Source organism: Heterocephalus glaber, unplaced genomic scaffold (assembly GCF_053883595.1).
Source record: "Heterocephalus glaber isolate CG9 unplaced genomic scaffold, H.glaber_assembly_v1.0 deba00001060, whole genome shotgun sequence".
NCBI classification, from domain to species: domain Eukaryota; kingdom Metazoa; phylum Chordata; class Mammalia; order Rodentia; family Bathyergidae; genus Heterocephalus; species Heterocephalus glaber.
Window position 1 is genome coordinate 945,015 of NW_028258185.1, and position 21,558 is coordinate 966,572.

General features: G+C 50.2%; 1 long non-coding RNA gene across 1 annotated transcript; it reads left to right on the top strand.

Annotated features, from left to right (window-relative positions):
• The first annotated feature begins 11,497 nt into the window (after positions 1-11,497).
• LOC147828491 (uncharacterized) lies at positions 11,498-12,279 on the top strand. Its single transcript, XR_015450676.1, has 2 exons — positions 11,498-11,710; positions 11,958-12,279. It is a non-coding gene; the product is annotated as an uncharacterized LOC147828491 (long non-coding RNA).
• The last annotated feature ends 9,279 nt before the right edge of the window (positions 12,280-21,558 follow it).

Sequence of the window (21,558 nt, forward strand, 5' to 3'; positions counted from 1 at the left end):
GGAAACACAGGCACTTCCTCCAACTCACATACCCACCTTCAACCCCAGCACCACCCTCCCAAATCCCATTCTAGCTAGGCAGAGGTTGAATTCCAAGTTGGTAAAAACCCATTCCAATGTAGGCCAATATACTTCAGTTGGACCAGATGGACACTAAAGTGATGTAGACAAAATCTATCCAGGTACAAACCAAATTTCATCTAGATAGACCAAAACAGTTTTTGCTTCCTTCTCTCCATATTTATTGAGTCCCTGCCTCATGCAAAGACTACAGTTTCACTAGAAGTTATGTATAGTCCATGTTATCTAGTGTCATTCTAGGACAGTTGCGAACAAGTTGGCTTTTCTGAGTTACTCTGGGATAACGTTAGAGAGAATCATCAAATCCAAATTTCTTCATTCATGACTTGAAACATTCACAGGTTTAGTTTCAGTCACGAATTCAATTTTGGAAATTCTTATCATTTCTGTCACACCAAAAAAAGATGATCTTCTTGACAAATCAGAACAGCCTAGGCTTTTTTCTGGAGCTCTTTGGAAACTATAGATGAGCAACTGGGAAGAGTCAGAATTAGATTTTCTGAACAGGAATCAGAAGAACTAGGAAAATTCAGAGAGAGTGTAAGAGATGAAGAGAGTAGAAAGGTGATATGATACTTTGCCAACAGTAGAAACGGATCTCTTCTCTCCTCCCCTCTTCCCAGCCTACCATTTTATCAATCCAGAACTCCTCAAAAATGTCCTCAAGAGAAAGCAGTCTGCCTGTCTGCCTTAACTTTCCAAACTACAATTGTAACACAACATGGCCTTTGTCTACATTGAGCTCTGGCCCACATTCATTTTTTCCAAGAAATGGCCTTGGTTCTATTCCTTCCCCAAAATCCTTCATTTTCTTATAAGTATGGAATGTAGAAATCCATCCAGTCATCCCTTCTGTCACCATATCCTGTCTCTACTTTCAGTTACTCTACTAGCATTTATGAGTGACCAGAGCCTATAGCCCCTTTTTCCATGTTCCTCCTTCTAAGAACCATAATAATGCATTGTTCACAGGTAGTTCAGGAAATGTCAACTATCTCTCTGGATATTTTCCTTCATATCTTTATTTACAGTTCTTTGCTCCCATGCAAGTAGTTGTCAATCCCTCCTTCTCTTTAGCCACTTTCATCAGACTTTGCTTGGTTCCCCTCGTAGCCCTATTTAGCTGTTCCATACCCCCACCATGTCTCTTGAAAAGTTAATTTGTTTTGTTGTAGGAAAAATATCAGATCCTATGGATGAAAAGAAGGTTGTATCATCCTTCAACTTGAGTTCTTATCCAAATATAGGCCGATATGATTTCTCCAACCAAGACCCATCTGCCTCATTGCTAGCTCATATGTCATAATCTACAACTAATGGCTTATGGCATCACGATTTTTAGAGGACACTCCTTATCCTCATCCAGTTCTCTCTAATCCCCAATCTGCCTTGTGAGTCCTTTGATAATAAAAGATATAAATAAAATAAAAAATCATTTCTATTAACATATGAAATACAATTTTTAAAGGAAATTAGGATTTCCACATGATTTTGCTTAAACTAAGGTTAAAAGAGTCTCTCTCCTAGAAGCTTTACCTGTTAAACTGATAATGGAGAGAAGTTTCCCAAGACCTGCTGGAGAATGAAAGTCAACCTTAAGTTAAAAATTTGCCAAATATAGTCAGTCAATAAAACAGATGTCAGGCAGTAATAAGTGTTGTCTGGGCTTCTGGTGTTGCCCAAACTGTATATATGTGTGGGGTAGAAAGCAATTTAGGACTCCAACAGCCTTGGAAATTAAAGAATTTGAAGTATGTCTTGTCATAGCAACAAACTGCCACTTGGAGACCCAGAGCCCCAGTACTATTTCAGGCTTCTCCTCCAAGCCTTTATCAATCAATAAATATGCCTATCATGTACATAAAATTGATCGACTCACAGGGAGAGAATGGAGCCATCAAGTTTCAAGGTTTACTTAGCACTGACTCATTTGTGATATAGTTGGGTTTTTGTTCTTTGTTGTTTTTGTTTTGTTTGTTTTGCTGTTTATTTGTTTCAAAACTGGGGATTGAATCCAGGAGTGCTCTACCACTGAGCTACATTCCCAGCTCTCTCCCTCTCTCTCTCTCTCTCTACATATAGATATAGATATAGATATAGATATAGATATAGATATAGATTTTTTTGTGTGTGTGTGGTGGTGGTGGTGGTGGTGGTGGTTTGTTCAGATATGGTCTTACTATGTATCCCAGACTGGTCTCTAACTTCTGGGCAATCCTCCTGACTCAGCCTCCTGAGTGCTGGGATTACAGGTATCTAGCTCTCATTTGTGATACAATTAGGACCCAAGATAAGCTCTCAGACAGAATTTTAAAGACCGTTAGGCAGGTACACCCCAGTGGAACTTAATAATCTTTCCTCCCAAGCCTATAATCCCATGCTTTTTCACATTACTTAAAACTACCTCAAGCAACTGTGAAAATACATATCTAGCTCCTTGAGAAGGAAGATCTTCAAATTCCTCTTGCATTACTAAGGACCTCCTATGAAACTGGGACTGATACTCTACAAAGTCTACATCAGTGCCCTCTCTAAGATGAGACACAGTTTCAGAATCTGAAATAAGAAAGAATGACAAAACATGAACAAGGCAGCAGCCCCAGGTAGGCAAATAATTCATTCAAAGGACATATCTAAGCATACTGTGTGCTGGGCCCTGAAGCAAAGACAAAATGAATAAAGCAAGATTTGCACTAGGATAGAAAGGAAAGACCAAGGAGGAAAGCAGGACAGAGGGGGAAGGACACTGGAGGGAAAAGGGTAAGAAATAGCCTCCCTAACTCATATTTTCCCAGGATCAGGTTTGCTTGGAAAGAAACAGAACCAAAGCTGATTAGCAATACTCCTTGGAAAAAATAAGTGCAGATCAGCAGGTTTCAGGTTTGGAGTCAGATGGACGACAGGCCTCCAAATCACTCTGGCTCCAGCAAACCTACGTAAGTCCACAGTCCTCTGATCTGTACCCCTAATCCAGAGTCGAACCCCAGCACCAAGGAATACTCTGTTCAAAACCCTCAGGAACTCTATGATCAGCACCACACCAGGCCCTTCTCCTCCCACTCAAGTACCTTACCAACTTCATAACAGTGTTTTCTATGCCAGAGGAGAAAGATCTGAGCTAAGTGGGAGCTGTCTTTGGAAACCTGCCTTAAAGGAAGAGAAGGAAAGTGTGAAGGAGGTGACAGAATCCAGAATCCAGGAGGAAAGCTAGAAGTGTACAGTGGGGAAGGACTGGGCCCTGTTTGGGTGAGAAGGTGGAATGAGTGATAACATGGAGCTCATTTGGAGACTGGGCAGCAGGAAGTGGATTTAGAAATAAGCAGATGTTCCAGGTGAGTCCCAGGAGCACCTGATTGGCTGGAGGAGAGACTGGCAGGGTGGAGCCCTTCCAGTGACAATTTGCCAGCCAGTCCCCAAACCAGATTTTTAAAAACTCCACTCGTGTCCTTTACATAAGGGCAGAAGCACCCAGTCTCCTAATCTTTCCCAAAATGTTTCCACTAGGTTCCTCTACTAACATCACCTTTCCCTTTCCTTTTCACATTCCCCTTCCCCTTCCCCTTCCCCTTCCCCTCACCCATGTTTCCCATCAGCCCAGAGACACAATCAAACGGAAAAATGGCTTAGGCTTCACCGTGATGATATCCAAGACAATCATTCAGCATTCACACCACAAGCTAAGGGAATACTCATTGAGCACTGTGGTGGAGGAAATCAAGATAAAAAGATACAGTCCCTGCCCAAGAGCTTCCTACTGTCTAGAACACACACATTCAACAAGTAAGGCTTCCAAGACCCTGAAACATATGACCATAGGAAGGTATCTCCTTCCTTGAATATTAATCTTCAAACAGTAGCTTAAAAAGCCAAGAAAAAGAAGCACCATTGCCTTTAATGAACAGTGCTGCTAATCCTTAACCCTAAATTAGGTGCTAGAAAGACCAGAGTGAAGGTGGGAGGGAAGGGAGGAGAGTAGAGGCAGGACCCTGAAGACTTATGATCTATACTAATTATACAAAAGAGTATTGAATTTGGCACAGAAAAAAATCTCAAAAAGCCCTCCAACTAGGAAAACCTAAAAATCATAGTGACCCTGCCCTCCCACTTCCGTTAGACATGGACCAAGGGCATTAACTGAGCATCTCCTTAGTGCAAGGCCCCACACTGGGCAGTGGCTGAGTGTTCCCACTTTGGATGACAGAGCCAAAGCTCCCAGAGGCACAGGAGACAGGCAGGCATTGGAAGGATGGCTGCAAGGACAGAACAGAGGGGAGGAGCATCTGAGTGTTTGATTTATGTCTGTTCCAACAGTCCTAGGCTGTTTTCCCCTGCCTCAAGCTGGGATTTTCCCAGATGTGCACAGCTTAGGGGAAGGAGGGTGGGCACAGGGGGAGGGTCTCCATGTCCTTGCATCTGGGCCCAAGATCAACCCCTTCACTTTCTCCCTGCATTGTTCACTGCCTGCTGGGTAAAGGGTGGGAGACTGGGGGGAAATGCCAGGGGCTCCAGATAATCACCAGGTAATGAAAAGAACGGGCGGGGGGGGGGTATGCAGAGGAGTCAGATTTGGGGCCATAAATCTCTCAGGGAGAGGGGGTACAGTTGGCTGACAACTGGAGCCCATCCAGGTGATTTCACATGAAGTATCTGAAGCCTGAGGGGTGGGAGCAGGGTGACAAGAGGCAGGCAGGGATGTGAGCCAGAGACTAGGTTGAGGTAAAGAGTCAGAGATAAGAGAAACAGAATAGAGAGAAGGAAGGGAAGAGGTGGAAAAGTGATGGGGGAGGCAGCAAAAGGTGAGGAGGGGGCGTGGATGGAGACTAAAGGGCACCTGCAGTGAAACTCATAAAGATGTGATGGTAGGAGGGACCCTCAGAGACTGAGGGGAAAAGAGGGAGGCAGGGAGGGAGGGAGGGGAGGATGGTAGGCAGAGTCCTAGAAAAACTTACACCAAAAAATATCTGGAGTCAAAGAGACAGACAGACCCACAGTCAGACCTGCCTCACAAAGATGAAGGTGACAGAGGCAAAGAAGGAACAAAGAAAACAGGGATGCAGTGAAGAGTGGGGAGGGAGCGAGACAAAGAGAGAGAAGGAGGCAAGTGTAGAGCAGGGGAGGGAGCGAGGCCAGGGAGGAGGATATATATTTTCTTTATGATCCTCTTCAATCTCACTCTGCTCGCTGCTGAGCCTGTTCCCCTCTCAGGTGCTGCTCGGTGGTGATGTGCCCAGAAAGCTGATGGGGCAAAGCTGCTGCCATAGCTGCCCCTGAGATTGCTCCTAGCACCAACCTGGAGGTGGGGCACTCAGAGACCCCTGCCTGGAGATGGCAACCTGACCTGCCTCCCTCTCCCCAGATGCAGCAATCAAGGCAGGGATGAGCCCAGCCCTAAATTTCTGCAGATGCAGCCTAGTTCAACCTGGGCAAGGGAGCGTGGGGCAAAGGGGAAAGAGAAACAGAAGCAGGCAAGCAAGAGGGACGGGTCCTGAGGAGAGTGCTGGGGACAGACTTTGGCAGAGAGTGCAAAGAGTCAAGGACTAGGGAGATGACTGCATCTGAGAGCTTAAGCTGCATGCAAAGTATAAGCAAAATAAGATACTAGGGACTGTCTCCACCACTTTGGGGTCAACCATTTAGAGGCCTTCTGAGAAGTCTTGATCAATGCCTTAAAACAACCCTCCACTAAGAAGCTCCCATAAATATATACATGAAACCCACAAGAGAAGAAAGTGAGGCATAGAAGAGCAATCTTGAGGTCAGTGTATGTGCATGGACCTCAATTTTAAGGAAGCTATAATGAAATTAATAGTCAAATTTCTGAACACCTAAGACTTGACATGGCAATGTGGACTTTGTCTTTTTCCCTAGGCTTTCTTGGGGCTGAGGTAGTAGCTGAGCTCTGCAAATACTAGCTCCCCCAGCTCTTCTCAGGACCTAGGACAACCCTAAAAGTGTTAACTCAGGCAGCCTAAAGGGAATTCATTCCCATCAACCCAGTAAGCCACATTCATGGTCCATGAGGCCAGATGTTGGGTTACAGCTAGAACTCAAGGAGTCTTCTTAGCAGCAGGAAGAATTTTACCGCAGCTGATTTGGGCCCCCAGAGCTAAATTCAGAGGCTTCAGGGCAATAACTTGGGTTATCTACCTCTTCTTACCCATCCCAAAGGGGTATGGATGGAAGGCCACTAGGGCACAGGGTCAGAGGGTCTTCGCAAATCAGGGGCAAGGAGGACCCAAACCCCAGGGTCTCTAGCAACATCTGTAAGTTGGCACATCTGGAATAGGGACATAGTTGAGTAGCCCAGGCTCCAGGCAAGCTGAAGGCTCCCAGAAGGCAGCTCTGAGTCTGTTCCTCGGCTGGAAACGGGAAAGCTCTGCAATACCAGAGGGGACCGCTAGGGGGGTGCGCGCTAGCAACTAGGTTCGGAGAGGCAGGAGCCGGTGACGCCAAGGAGACCGGAAAGCAATCGATCAGAGTCGCCCTGGCAACCGGGCTGAGCCCGAGACAGACAGCACGTCGATAATGAAATCATCGTTAAATGACTTCAAGCCCTAATTAATAATCCAGGCCAACCGTGGCCATGCCTGACTGGGATCGGGGGAGGGGATGTCATTGTTGGGGGAGCGTTGGAAACTTCTGGACAATTAATCAATTAATCCACTTACTCAATAATTGGCTCCTTTGTCCTTTGCCATACCCCCCTCCCCCACCTCCTCCACCTCTGACTGTGCAGAAGCTGGGATGCAAGGCTAACAGTGTCCAAGAGCCACTGTGCCTCTCTCTCCTTCTCCCCTCCTTTTTATCCTGAGCCAACTCAGAAGAGGCCACCCTAAGTGAGGATTGGCTTGCTTTTTCATAAGACTCACCAAAGGGTGAATATGTCAGGACCCGGAACCCCAGGTGACCAGACACCTCCTCATTTCCCCTACTCCTTATCCTACCTCCCCACCCCACCCCCACCCCCGCATGCACGCATCATTTACCCGTCACAGCCCACCCTGGCTGAGGAATGAGCACTAAGCGATGAGTCATGAGAGGCAGGTAAATCCCGCCATACCAGCCCACCCCTAGACAAATGACCTTCAGCAGGTGATGTGCCTTCTCGGAGGCCTCAGTTTCCTCATCTGAAACCTGAGAGGGTCCAACTAATTTCTAAGGTGGCTTCCTGCCCCATCATCTACTATTCTAAGATTGTACCTGGATCACTTCTCAGCCCTCTACTCAGCTTATTTCGGGGAGGTAAAACTGAGATTACAAGGGGTGCCCAAGGAACTTGCCTTGAGACCTGGAAAAGGGCCAACGACAGAAGATACAGGGAGGGAAGCCTCCCTGCCCATCCCCCACCTGCCCAGTCCTGGTCATTGCCACCCACCTTGCTTATTGCTCTACACAGCCCCCAGCAGGAAATGAAAAAGGTACAGGAAATTGCACTTTAAATCCCCTAGCTCCTGGCTCCCTCCATCAAGCCGGGGAAACGGGGCAGGCTTACCTCACAGACAGGCTTTCTCTGTTTGCAATTAGTAAGACACTTAGGAAAAGGGGTCTCCCTCCCTCCTAAACAGCTAAGCATGTTACACCCCCCCCCCGAAAAAAAAAGTGCTGGGGAGAGTATATCAGGTTTGGAGAAAAGGAACCAGGGGCTCTTGGGAAAGATAATGAGCCAGTGAGACACCTGGACTGAATAGCCTCTTTTCCCGGGTAAGCCAATTTATAGCGCCCCCTGTAGACAGAAGAAATGGTATGCAGCCAAAGACTGGGCTGGGGACCCAGAGTTGGGAAGCAACACTCCAGAGACATCCTGGGAGCAAAACCCACCCCGGTGGACACTTACGAGGTTAACAAACTTCAGAATGTTCAGGGCTTACTTATAATTAAAGCCAGGAGCTGGGTCATTACAGTTTTTCCCCCAAGTTCTACTCTTTGCTTCCCCCCACCTACACACACACACTCACACACAATCTTTTACAAAAGACATTGAACCAGATCCTGGGCTTTAGATAATACCTCCACTAAAGAGATGGGCTTAATTTCAGCAAAAGAAACTTAGAGTTGACTTTATAAAGGATTTCTGTGGAGTTTGGGTTGGCAAATACAAATGAAAAGAAAAATATGACAGAATCTCCATCAATTCACACACACACACACACACACACCCCAAATAGGAAAGGAAAACCCTTTCTCTTCAGTGCTGTTCTTTTCCTACAGGACTGACCTCTACCAGTCAAAACATTGGGGCAAAACATAGCCTCTAAACATTAGGAAAATGCCTCCTTAACCCTTAGCTCCATGCCAAACAGCATGTAGATAAGAACCTCACACACAGACACCTAGTTTGGGATCTTCCCCAAGCCTCCCCCGCTTGTGTTTTATCTCAACCTCTCTGCACTTCTCAGTGTCCATCGTTTGCAATCACTCCACGGACCAAGTCCTAGAGGGAGGGAAGGAGTCCAACAGCAGGAGAAGACAGGATGACCCTGCCCTCTGGGATGTGAGGAAGGAGACACACAAAACAAGGAACTGAAGCAGAGGGAAAAAATAAAATAAAACATGAAAGTTAATCAAATGTAAGTAGATCTTCAAAGGGCTGAGGGAACAAAAGGAAAGGAGTGTGAAAACAAGAGATGGAAAGTATGGCTGGGCATAGTGCCCACACCTGTAACCCCAGGTACTTAGGAAGCTAAGGCAGGAGGATCACAAGTTCTAGGCCAGCCTCGGCAATGTGATAAGAGCCTGTCTCAAAATTATAAAATAAAAAGGGCTGGGAATGTAGTGATAGAGTGCTCCTAGGTTCCATCCCCAGCACCACACAAAAAAAATGAAGATCAGAGGAGAGTAAATGGAGTGTTAGAGATTGGAGAGGGTACAAAGGGTGTGGAAGCAAGACAGCTGATGTCCTCAGTAGGTATGAAGAGATTAAGCTAGAAAGACACCAGAGATGGGGATACAGCTGATTTTTAAAGGCCTGATACATTTAGATTTATAAATTTTTTTCAGCTGTACACAGTTCTTTTGCATAAATCTCATTTTATCTTCAGTAGCAATCCACAGAAGTGGCTAACTAGTATTGTCATTTTATAGATAATAAAACTAAGACAGAGAGAGGTCAAGTAACTTGCTAGGCAGGAATCAACTTGCTGAGTTCAGGTTCCAAATTCTGAAGATTTATGCTCTGGGAAGCAATTGGGCTTGGAACCTAGCAGTATGTAGAGAGTTCACCCCTGGCCCCAGGTAACCTGCCTCCTGAGCATGTTCTGCTCAGAGACCTCTGTAAACCTAGTCAACTTGCAACCTCTGTGACATGGGGAGGTAGTGTCTTACCTTCTGAAAGTGGAAGGCTAGAAAAGATAATTTATCGACGTTTTTAAGCTGTGAAAATGAATCATTCAATCAATTAAAAGAGTAAAGAGAAAGCCAGGAAAGAGGTCTCAAAGCCTTCTATCTCCTATTACCCCTCCTCACCTCTACCTCTGTCTGCCTGTCCCTTTCCCAGTCTGCGGACCCGACCCGAGGCCTCTACCCCACATTTCATATCCTGAGCAGCTGTCTCCACCCAGCTATGGTTCACTAGCCCATGAAATCCCTGCTCATCCATCCTCTCACTGTACGAGGACTTGTCAGGACCAGGAAAGTCAGCCTGGCTTCCCAGCTTCTTGCCCAACCAGGAAGGGTCATGGTGCTGTTTCAAGGGTGGGACATTTTGTGCTGCTGCCCCATATTCCACCACCACTGCCACTCCCATCCCAGGGGTCCTCCAGGACATCCCAGCCCAAGCTCTCTGCTGAAGCCCAACAAACCTGTCCTCCCAAACCTGCCTCCTCCATTCCTCTCTCTCCCCAGCACACACACACACACACTCACATCCCTGCACATACCTTCCCCATCTGCCTCCAAGTTCCACATTGGCCTTTCCCTATGCCAGGATAAATGCACATTACTGAGAGCTTCTCCTCTCAGTTTTGCTGCTCCCTACTCCAAGGAATGCATAACGTTCTCCCTATGTTCTAGGAAGCCTCCTGGACTTTCTCTTCGTCTTCCCTTCTTCAGTCATTCCCAAACTCTCCTATGCTAGTCACAGGGCTTGAATCTCTACCAGCTCCTGACCTTCTCAACTCACTAGCCTTTGCTAAATTCATGCAGGGCTTTGCGCCTGTCAGTGTGCTTGGGTACATCCTCATCTTGCCAACAGTTCACAAGCTCCTACAGGGCTGCATCTGAGTCCCTCCCTCTGGGTCTCCCTTCAGTGCCCATCAAAATGGATAACTGATTCTTCTCCTCAGGAGTGAGGAGGGAACTGAGGGAGAATCCAAGCAGAGATAGAATTACGGGTCCCAGCTTTGCCCTGTATGGTTCAAGTGTCAAGGAGACAGCAGCCCTACACTGCTTTCCTTTGGAAATCCCAAAGCCCCCCCACACACACACACAGTGGGGGTCTTGGATGCATGGACAGGAGTATGAAGGCTTATGGTTCTAGGATTCAGGTCCCTATCTAGGGGTGGAGTACTGGGGAGCTGGACGCCCAGGCCCACTGCATTTCCAAGATGACACAGCAGTTCCATTACTGTATCTCTCCTAGCACAAGGCCTGTGCTGCCAAAGCAGAACTAACGCAGGTTGGACTCTGAGCAGACCCCATAGTCCTGGGTTTTAATTTGACCAGTCATGGCCACACCTAAACCCTGGAGGGTAAGGGGGCCAAAGAAAGAACCCAGCAGGAGACAGAAGGCGGGAAAGGAGACTGGCTGGGTGCTGGTGGACGTGGAAGGGAGGCCACGCGGGTGTGCAAGGCCGGCAGACAGCAACGCGGGACGCGCTGATGGGGATGCGCAAGGCCGTGAGAGGAAAGTCCGCGCGGAAGTCTGAAAATGGGAGAGAACAGAGAGACCCTGTGGAAGAAACACGGAAACTGCGGCAAAAGTGGAAATGGGGGCGAGAGGCTGTGGTGCGAGCAGGGGCTGGAGTCTACAGCAAACAGAGGGAGAAAGCGAGAGCGGAGCGGAGAGAGAAAGAGAATGAGGGAGACCGAAAGCCAGCAACTCTACTCGGCCTCCGCTGTTGTAGCAGGCGCCTTCATCTCAAGGACACTGAGAAAGGCAGATGGATCGTGGAGATGTGGCGGAGCGGCACTGCCCGCAATCCCTGGTGTCGATCCGCTCTCCCAGGACACACCCGCTCCGCGCCCGCAGACCCCGGCGCGCCCTGGCCCCCCATCCTGCCCCGGGCCCCCGGCCCCACCCGGCCGGGGCCCAGCCCGTGCTCGACGCTGGCATGAAATTGGCTGCAGCCGTAATGAGTCCGCGCCGCGCAGAGGAGGCTGAGGGCCCGCCAGGGAGCCCTGCGCGCCTCGTTTAGCTTGTTTATTGTTCAGGCCTAATTAAAACGTTCCACCGCGCTGCGTTTACATCCGCCCCCCGCTAATGAATTCTCGGCCGCTGGGCGATTTCGGAAACTGCCGTGGGCCGGAAGGCGGGTGGGAGGTGGCAGGGCTGGGAAGGAGTGAAGGAGGGGGCACCCTCCCGCACACACACCCTTCCACGGCCAAAGGAGCCATTAGACATCCAGAGATTGGCTCCGAGATTCGAATGAGCAGTCCCAGACTCAGCGCCCCCAAACCCAGCAGGCTTTTGGAGGTGCTGGAAGGCAGGGCCACAGGGCGGGGGCGGGCTCTGGAGGTCAGGGGTGCGGGTGCACCCGGCGCGAAGGCCTGTGTGCCGCCAGGCTGCGCGCGCTGCACCTGCTCTACCGAGCGCGACCGCCAAACAGGCCAAGAGCTCAGGGGCGCAGGGCTGCCTCACTGCCTTTGACTGTTTATGCCCGTTTCTCCCCCACAGGGGGAGTCTGCGGGGCTGACAGTGTTTCTGATCTCTCCGTCTGTAGCCATTAGCCGCTTTGCTTTGCTGTTTGCCTCCTTGTCACGACCTCGGCGAGGGCAGATGGAGCCAGTGGAAGGAGAAAGACAAACTGCGATGCTTGGTGCCGCCAGGGCTCCCTGCTGGCCCCTGTGCTCCTGCAGAGGCGAGCGCGCACATACACAACACACACACACCCCTACCCTGTGCTGCCTGTAGCCAAATAAAACATCCAAAAGGCAGCGGAGATACCATCCACACATGACCACATGGAAACACAAATGAGCAAACACGCTCAGACACAGTCGCTTGCCAATAACACAGATGGAAAGACAAGAGCCAAGGGCACAGAGCCACTTAGATGTACATGTGCCTATACACATGCACGCGTACACAGTCGTGGAAACTGAGTACACTAATATCTAGGCAATCGTGAACCCACGCTGCCTGCCTGACACGTCAGTGTACCCGGCAGTAGTCCTTAATTCCTCTCACAACAAATTCAGATCATCTGCATGCCATCAAAACCTGTCCCCTCCAGTCCCCTTCAAGCTGGCTCCAAATTCTACTCTTTACCCCTGGCCAGAAAAGCCATCCACAGCCTCACTTACAATTTGTTCATTTGCCTCTGAATCGTGGGAAATAGGCACTCCTCACACCCCATCCCCCTCCCCTGCTGTGTTTCTCCTTCCAAACCCTATTCAGAGCTCCCCTCCTCCAGGCAGCCTTCCCTGATGAACTGACTGGCTCTGATTCTAAATTTGCCCTGGTCCTTTGCACTTGGTCGGTGCTGTGTGGCATGTCACCAGATTACTATGTATTATGTCCATACAGAAAGGGATTGTGGGCTCCTCGGGGCAAAACCACTCATGACCAAGTATACCGGCAAATGCCAGGCCTCAGCCCTCCGATGGCAGACGGTGAGTGTTTCTGGGGACACTAGTGCCTGCTTTTAACAACAGGGAGTGGACCTTGAGCAGTGAGTAGAAGTTCTCTATCACATCCTTCAAGGTTCTCCTTCAGAATGGCCTTTCAGAGACATTTTGGGGGAGGGGACACCTTCCGTCATGTCTTTCCACATGCACCTTGTTCTTAATGGGAAATATTGTTCCCAGCTGGGTCCTCACTTTATGCCCCCCCCAGCCTTGATTCCTAACAACACTCGGCTGTTTTCAAAAATTAGATCCACCCCTAAAGGATAAAAATTTGCCTCCAGTAAGGATGATTAGAGCCGTGCTGCAGGCTTTAAAAGCGATCCCCAAAGAGGAATTGGTAGGAATGACCCGAGCAACTGCAGCAGCAGTGAAAAGTGCTACTTTGAAGGAGACTGAATGCATCAGAATAGGTTCTTTACAAAAAAAAAAAAGCACAAAGTCACACAAAATCTGCAGGGTTGTTTCAGCCCAGCACAGCCTCTCTGGGAAGACAGGTGCCCTGGCTGCTTTCTGTCCCCCATTTCTCCTTAGTCTGTCTTTCTCTCAACTAACTCTCTCCTTGCCTTTCATTCCATACACCTCGCCTCCATCGTGTGTCTCTCCCCACCTGTCTTCTCTGACTGTCCTCTGTCAATTTCTATACTCCTTTTTCCATATCAATTTCTGTCCCTCTGGTTTCTGCTGGGTCTCTGCCCTTTCTTTTTCTTTCTCAGTCCCTCTGACTGACACCTCCTTGCTGTTCTCTCCTCCAAGCCCCACCATAATGGTGGTAAGCAGTCACTCACTGCAGAGGGAGGACGTGTGGAAGTCTATTTCAGCAGATGATTCCAGCATTTGTAGAATTGCTATGTTCTGCCCCAACACACACACAGACACACAGCTTCTCCTGCCACCTGAGTCCCAGGTCCTAGGTAGCCAGCAGAGCCCTTGACCCAGTCTCCATCCCACCTGCACCTGCTCCCTTTCACTGCCTCCCTCATTTCCTCTGTTCTCTGCTCCAAAGTCTCCCTTTTATCTCCCTCTCTGTTTCTGTATTCACTTCTCAGCCCTGGCCCTGGGTCCACGGCTTTGTTTCCCCTGGGCCTGAGTCCTCGCCTGTCTCTGCTGTCTTGAGTCTCTGGGTATCCCTCTCTTTGTGTCTCTTCTCTCTCTCCCCACTCTACCAGTGTCTGTCTCTGTTCTCTCTGCATCTCCACCTCTTTCATCTCCAGGGTGCTGAGACCTGTCTTGCCTTATGGGCCCCATTCTGCCAGCCCTGGCCCTGGCTGAATTTACTGGGTATGCCCATGCGTCCCCTTCTCTGTCCCTCTGCACTACCCCACCATTCTGGGGATGGAGCGGGGAGGCTGGTGCAGAGGCTGTGAGGGGAAGGGGCTGGCAGCCCTTTGTGTGGAAGATTGACGGCCACGAGGCAAGCCTCCGCAGCGCTGGCTGATTAGGATGCAGCTCGGCTCTGACTGCAGCATTCTCCTCTCCGAACATTCTCCACCACTCCAAATGTCGGTTCCCTCCCTGCCACTACCTCGTTCTCTCAGGGCAGTATGGTTTACTCTGATCACCCCAGTTCTGACACTGGGAGCCACTGGAAATTCTGGGGCACCTGAGGGCACCCTCTTACCCCCAGGTATCTGCCTGTCTTGAACATTCTAAGAGAAAAGGAAGGAAATTTGGTGGGAGGTCGACAGGAGGTGCTTTACCACAGGGGGTTGTGTGAAGAGCATAAAAATGCTGGAGGGCTGGGGGTGCAGCTCAGTGGCAGAGCTTGCCTAGCACGCAGGAGGCCCTGAGTCCCACCCCCAGCACCAGGGGAAGATCAAGTGCCCGCCCTTTGCACCCCTTAGGGAGGAGCAGCATGTCCAGGGAGGAGATGCAGGAGGTCCTACAATATGGGAAAGAGAGCAGGAAATGTGGGGTGGACCTCTCTTCTGTCCCCTCATAGCACATATAAACTTTCTACGTAGTAAGCTCTCAATAAAGTTGTTGGCCCATTTTTCACCTGTTTTCCCAAAACCCAGGCTTAAACCAGTGGGGCTCAATTCCTTTACACAGCCCCCCATTCCCCCACCTACTCAACCCCCAAAACTCTGCCTGTCCCCTGGACAATTTTCCCTACCAAGTCCTTCAGTTATCACCAGACCTCAAATCCCAGTCCTGCCATCCACTACTCCTCCATCACCTGCAGGTATTTCTCCCTCTTCCCCTCCCTCCTTGGTCCACTGCAATGCAGCCTGGTCCCTCCCCAAAGACAGACAGTCACTAATGAGCATTGAGTACTAGCAGGGGAGGGCCAAGGGCAGCCTGGTGGGTGGGAGGGGATTCCAGAGCTCGCAAATAACGAGCCCTGTCAACATCTGTCAAATATGCCATCTCCCTCCATCATCCCTGTCTCTTGCCTCCTGGCTCCTGCCAATCCATCTCCCAGCTGACGCTGATGGACTGAGCTCAGGTACGACTTCAAAGAAACCTAGATGCACAATGCCTGGTCTGCTCTGGACCTGTTTTCTCCAGGAACGTCACCAGACCCTGACTTCTTTGAGAATTCCACAACCCTAGGAATCTGGGTTTGTGGATGAACCCAAGGAGGAAGAGAAATTGTCTTCTAAAAAAAAAGAAAGAAATTGTCTTCTACTCAGTCTCAACCCTTTGTCTCCACAGTGCTCTTTCAAAACCCAGAACTTCAAATTTTAGGCAAAAACATAGAAGGTTGTGTCTCGGGAAGTCCTTCAAATTGTTGAACCAAAAGGATGCTATTGGAAACCCAAGATCGCTTCTTGTAATATACGCAATTTTTCCACCAGGGGGCGAGGACGCAGCTCTGCTAACTGGAGCTGACTTCTCAGCAGCGATCTGGGAAGGGCTCGATGGCCACAGGAGGGCGGCAGAGAACAGCGGTCCCAACAGAGCCCGACAGAAGCCCTAGACGCTGGGCTGCCCTGGCTGGGGCACTCTGGCTTGAGCAAGAACGCACACATTTGTGAGGTCAGGAAATCCTTCTTGCCCCCTTCTTCGCCAGCATCCCTTCTCAGGCGCCCTTGAAATGGAGTCACCTACCCTAGACGCATCGCCCCGCCTTCCATTTCCTGGTCCCCCAGCCCTGGAGCTGCGGACAGAGAAGGACCCTGTGGTTTTTCCTTCACCGTGAAGCAAATGACAGACAAGCTGAGAGGTGACGTTCCCTAGGGTCTCAGCTGATAACTAGAGCCCGAACTAGAACCCAAATTGTCTTGATTTTCAGAGCAAGGACTCTTCTTCCTATGGTGCCAGCTGCTGCTCCTGAAATAAATCCATACTCTACAGGTCCCAACGATTTAAAAAGTTGATGCCAGCCAGGGATTTAGCTCAGTGGTGCCGCCGCCTGCTTTGCAAGACAAGGTCCCAAGTTTGATCTCTGGTACCAAAAAAAAAAAAAATGATGCCAAAGCCACACTGTTCCTCACATTCACATATGTAACTAGAGCATATAGGGCTGCTTGCTCAGAGCACGGAGATGCACCTTGTGAACACCTTAGAGTACACCCCTCATCCTCAGGCACACACCTCGGCCTCTCTTGCTCCTTTCTGAACTGCAAGAGGAACTTCTCTTCATTTGCAATCTGTGCTTTTCACTCTATTTCCAGAGGCTCCTCGAGGCTGCAGACAGAGAAGGCCTTTCACCATTCTCATGTTGGTTCCTCCTACCACAGCCCTTTACCAAGGGAGGAGGGGGCCATGCAGGGTCCCCAGCTCTGTTGTCCTGGGGATGCTTTCTCTCAGTCCCTTCACTGCTCTGTGGCTCTCCCATCCCTCCCTGTTACCTCCCTACTCCTTCTCCAGATCCTTCTTGCTGCCCCAGTCCTCCTTTAACCTCAAAAGTGGAGTCAGCCAGGGAGGGAGCACAGAAGAGAGAGGAGGAGGAGCAGGAGGCTTTGGGAGTAGGCACTATCTCTGCTGCCTGCACCCTCTGCTGGGAAGCTCTACTGTGGGTATGGCCTCAGTCCTCTGGCTGGGTCTCCCTTCTACTCTTCTTGGAGTTAGACAGCAAGAGAGAAGGTAAAAGCTAGAAGTGGTAGTGCATGCCTGTAATCCTGCCACTCTGTGAGGCTGGGGTAGGAGGATCACAAATTCAAGCCCAGCCTGGGCAACTTAGTGACTTAGCAAGACCATGTCTCAAAATAAAATATTTTAAAAGGCCTGGGATGTAGCTCAGTGAAAGACTATGGGTTTAATCCCCAGTACCAAGAGGGAAAGAGGGAGAGAAGGACAGAGGGAGGGAGGGAGAGAGAATATGTAAGAGTAACTGAGAAAGAGAGCCCGTTATAAGTGTGGGCACACCTGTGAACTTGTGGGCCTATGAGCTGTGTGTGCACTGTGAGCCCCACATGATCCCGTCCTCATAGCCCCCATCCACCCACCTCCTGGACATTCCCCTCCCCAGGGCTCCTCCTTATAAAACAAAGGAGAAAAACAGCTCACCCAACCTCTCAAACACCTTATTCTAACTTCCATCTCAAAAAGGACAAACCCTCCCCTTCTCACCTTCCCTCCATGTGTCTTCGTGTCCACCCTGGTTTTTGAGATTTACCCTGGACCCCCAGGATGCACCCCTACTACCTCTTCCCCAGAAGCCAGGAGGCACCAGAGCCTCTGCCCTGCAAGCGCCTGAGACTAACGCCAATCACGTTGAGGCCTCTCACAGTGCCCATTCTGCTATGAATTCCCAAGGTCAAAACCATTCTGGTGTTATTAAAAACATAAATGTTGCATACCAGGCAGCGGGGGGAAAAATTATAAGGCAGCCAGACAAAAGGGAGATGGAAAGGCCGGTAATTGTCTCCATCTTCCCAGAGTCAAGCTCCATGGGGCTGGAGCCGCACACAGAACATTGCTTTTTAATTTAACTCAGTAAGGTCAGCAGCAGCAAATGAGGCAGGGGAGGAATGGCACCTCAGAGGGAGGGCACTGGGCCTGCAGAGCCAAGGCTGTGGGCCAGCATCTTTGCAAAGTGCCAGGGGAAGCTGAGGAAGGATGGCAGGGAAGTCTCCACGACTTAGCTCACAAGGGAAAGGGTGGGACTCTGGGGTGGGAGGAGATACAGGAACTTCAGGACCTTGTGAGAGCCTGAGGGGGCCTAGGATTTAGCTGGAGCAAAGGGACCCTAAGGGAGCTCAGAAGGACTCAGGCTGATAGGGTCCAACATCCCCATCACCCCTCCCACAATACCCACTCCACAGGAGGGAATAACAAGGCCTACAGTTGAAACTCAGAGGTTCCCCTTTCACACAGCACCTGTGAATCCTGAAACCCAAACAGAATTCTCGGGTGAAGTGGGCTACTCTGTCCCGTCCTTTTCACCTCCAGGAATCCAAGCAGGCAGGGAGGAGAAACTGAACCAGAGCTGCCCTCCCTTGGGACCTTCCCCACTCTCTTGGGGTGCTGACTTCCCATCTGCAGCTCTGCCAGCTGTGCGGCAGTTCTCTCCAGAGCGGACTGACCAGAGAATGCACTTCCCAGACCAGCATATTGGCCATCGGCACAGACAGACTGGAGCAGGAAGGCTGAGGAACCTGGCTTTTCTGGATAGACCCACTGAGCTGAGTGCAGAGAAGGTGGTGTCACCGATGGGGTGGGGATCAGCTTTGAGATGCTGTGCAGCTGTGAGATGCAGTGACCTCAAATGCACTCTGAGACTGACTTGGGAAGTCCTTCTGCAGGGCAGACCTCAACTCCTCCTGCTTCAGTTTTAGACTGTCTCCCTTTTCGGGCTTCTTCAGGGAGGGAGGATTGGAACAACTGGTTTGAGACTTAAAGTCAGAGTTTCAATTATCTCTCTCCATCTAGAAGTGTCCTTGCTACTTGGCTCTTCTCCCAGGCTTCTACTCTCCTGTCATTTGGGAATTCAAAGGCTCACAGAGGAAGCCTCCAATGTCAGTTAGGAAATCTGAGGCCCAACACCCTCATAATTAATGCACACCCCTTCCTTCATCCCCTTCTCCCTTTCCAAGAGGGTCCGCTCTCAGCGCAGGGACCCAAATCCTACAGTTCTCGGTATCCGCCACGAGGTGGCAGCCAATACACCAACTGGAGCCTCGCGGGAGCCAGGACCCTCTTCTCCACTCGGATCTCCACTCCACTCCTGCGCTTCTCAGGCAGAGGCCAACCTCCTCAAAGAGGACTCTGGAAGGACTTCGTCTTTGGGGACAAATGCGCTGGGTGCAGACTGGGTGGGAGAAGGAAAGGGAGGGTGGAGGGAAGCAGGGAGGCAGGGGCGGACAATGAGAAACCCAAGCGGAGAAATCGTGGGGGCGCCTGATACTCCGCCGCCAGGCCCGCACTCCAGGGGTCCCAGGAAAGCAGTGTACAGGGTGCCCAGCAGAGGCCTGGTAACCCGGCCAGAGGCAGCCAGAGCAGAGGCACCCAGAGCTAGGCCTGAGGCCGAAACAGAAGCAAACAACAGGATGAGGTCCGGGAAAGGGTCTGCACCACCACCTCCCACTATGGGATGAGAGCCATTAACTCTGCAATTCCCAGAAAAGAGGAGCGGGGGATGGCTTCGGCAGTCCTTCACTGCAGTCCTCTGCTGATGCATGGAAAGGCAAGAAGGAGGGCTGCAGGGAGGAGAGACCACAGCCCTGCTCAGGGGAGGTGTGGAGAAGAGGCAGTCAGTTAGGAAAGGAAAAAACAAGAGCCCCTAGGCATTTCAGCAGTGTTTTAGAAAGGGACCACTTGGGACCCTGGGGCAGGAGGATTAAGCAAGGAGGGCTTCCCAGAAGAGCAGAGTATAGGGCACAGGGCTGAGGAAGAGGGGCAGAGATGGCTCAGGTGGGGACAGACTGTATGAGGCTGTGAGGAGAGGACTAATGACTGCAAAGTAGAGCTAAGAGACCAGACTGAGGGTCCTGCGGGGGGAGAAGGAAGAGCAGTGGTGAGCAAGAGACCTCCAGGCCCAGCCAGGAAGGCCAGGAAAGTTTTGCAAAGAGGAAGAGGACGGAGCCCCAGTCTGGCTGAAATACCCCCACCCCCCAGTCCACCTCCATAAAGCCCAGAGACCAGCAACAGACTCAGGTCCTCCAGATGGGGCACAAGAAAGACCCCTAGACCAGGAATCAGGGACCTGGACTTTTCAGACAGCCACTATGTAGCAGGGGACTCTGGCTTGTGTCTGTAAGGAGAACAGGAACTTTTGCCTCTGAACTCCTTCTCTGAGACTGTCCTGTTGATGATTGCCTTCCTCCCAGAGAGTCTGTGACCCACCTGGTTTAGTCCTGCATTCTCAGGGTCCCTGTATTTCAGACCCACTCCCCCAGCCAGAAGAAATTACTCCCATGCTGCAGGGAGAGGGTGAGGGCAAGGTTTCCATTTCACAAACTTACCACAGGCCTTTTGGGCTTCAAGTATTGAAAAGGATTTGAGGTTAGACTCACAGAAGAACTTCCCCTACTAGTGGCCTGACAACCTCAGTTTGTGCACAAATGAGAATATAGATGTGGCCTTATCAGGCTCCAAGAGACAGAGAGGTTGCTTTGGACCCTGGGTAGTGCTGACAAGAGAAGTTTTCACTGTAGCATGATCCTCCCAATATCAGAAGGCTGCACATAAAGACTCCAGGGACTTTCCCATCCTAAGGCAGAGTAGTGTGAGTTTCAGTTAGGAACTGCAGGGTAGTCTAAAGCTAATTCCCAAAACCTGTGGAGAGGGGGGTTAGTGAGAGAAGAGATTATTAAACGATTCGCTGCCCAGGCACCCTCCCTGGCCAGGGCAGCACTTCTAAGCTCTTCCAATTCAAGCCCAGCATGAAGGCCTTAGGACCCAGACTCCACCAGGCCCCAGGCTTGGGCCCCTGTTCCCATCCTCCTGGCCTGACAGGGCAAAGACACCCACTGCTCAGGCTCCCCAGCCACCCCACCCCCAGGCAGAAAAAGCCTTCCTCTCCTGGCCCACCTCCTCACCCCCACAGACCACCTCCGGGAGCCTGTCGGTCATTTGGACAAATCACAGACATCTTCAAATGAGTCTTCAGGCTCCCCTGGGACATCACATACATGTACACATATGCATATATTCACTGGAACACACAGGTGCACACATAGATGCACATACATATACACAGACCCTCAAAATACACACCTGCACACACACATCACACATTCTAACACAGATGCAACAGACATGCATACAAAGATATATTCATCACTTTTATACACACGAACACACCCTCTATTCCTTTCTGCTAAGAATCTAGAGACCAGTCCTGTAGATTCCAGAGGCTTAGAGTGTCCAGGGACACAAGTGAGGCCATAGGAAACCTATTTGCAGTTTCCCAGCCCAAACTGCAGCCTCTTTGCTATATTCCCTTTCCTGTCTACCCAGACCACAGAAGCGGAACTTGCAAAGATCATTCATTCATACAACAAACACTTCTGAGCACCTGTCCTACTATCCCCTGTGCAGGCAGGTGAGGCAGACACTTAAAAGGGTGAGATTGTCCATGGTGTGGTGGAGTAAGCAAGAGCTCAGGAGTCAAGGATCTGAGTTAAGGTCCTGCCTTTGTCTCTTTATAAACTGTGTTACCTTGGACACATGACATAACCTCTCTGAGCCTCAGTTATTAACTGTAAGGCGTGGTTAATAAAACTTACCCAATAATGCTGTGAGGATTAAAAGACAAGCAAAGCCTTCACTAGCAATGTGCCCGCCCTGAAAAGCGACCTCACTCCC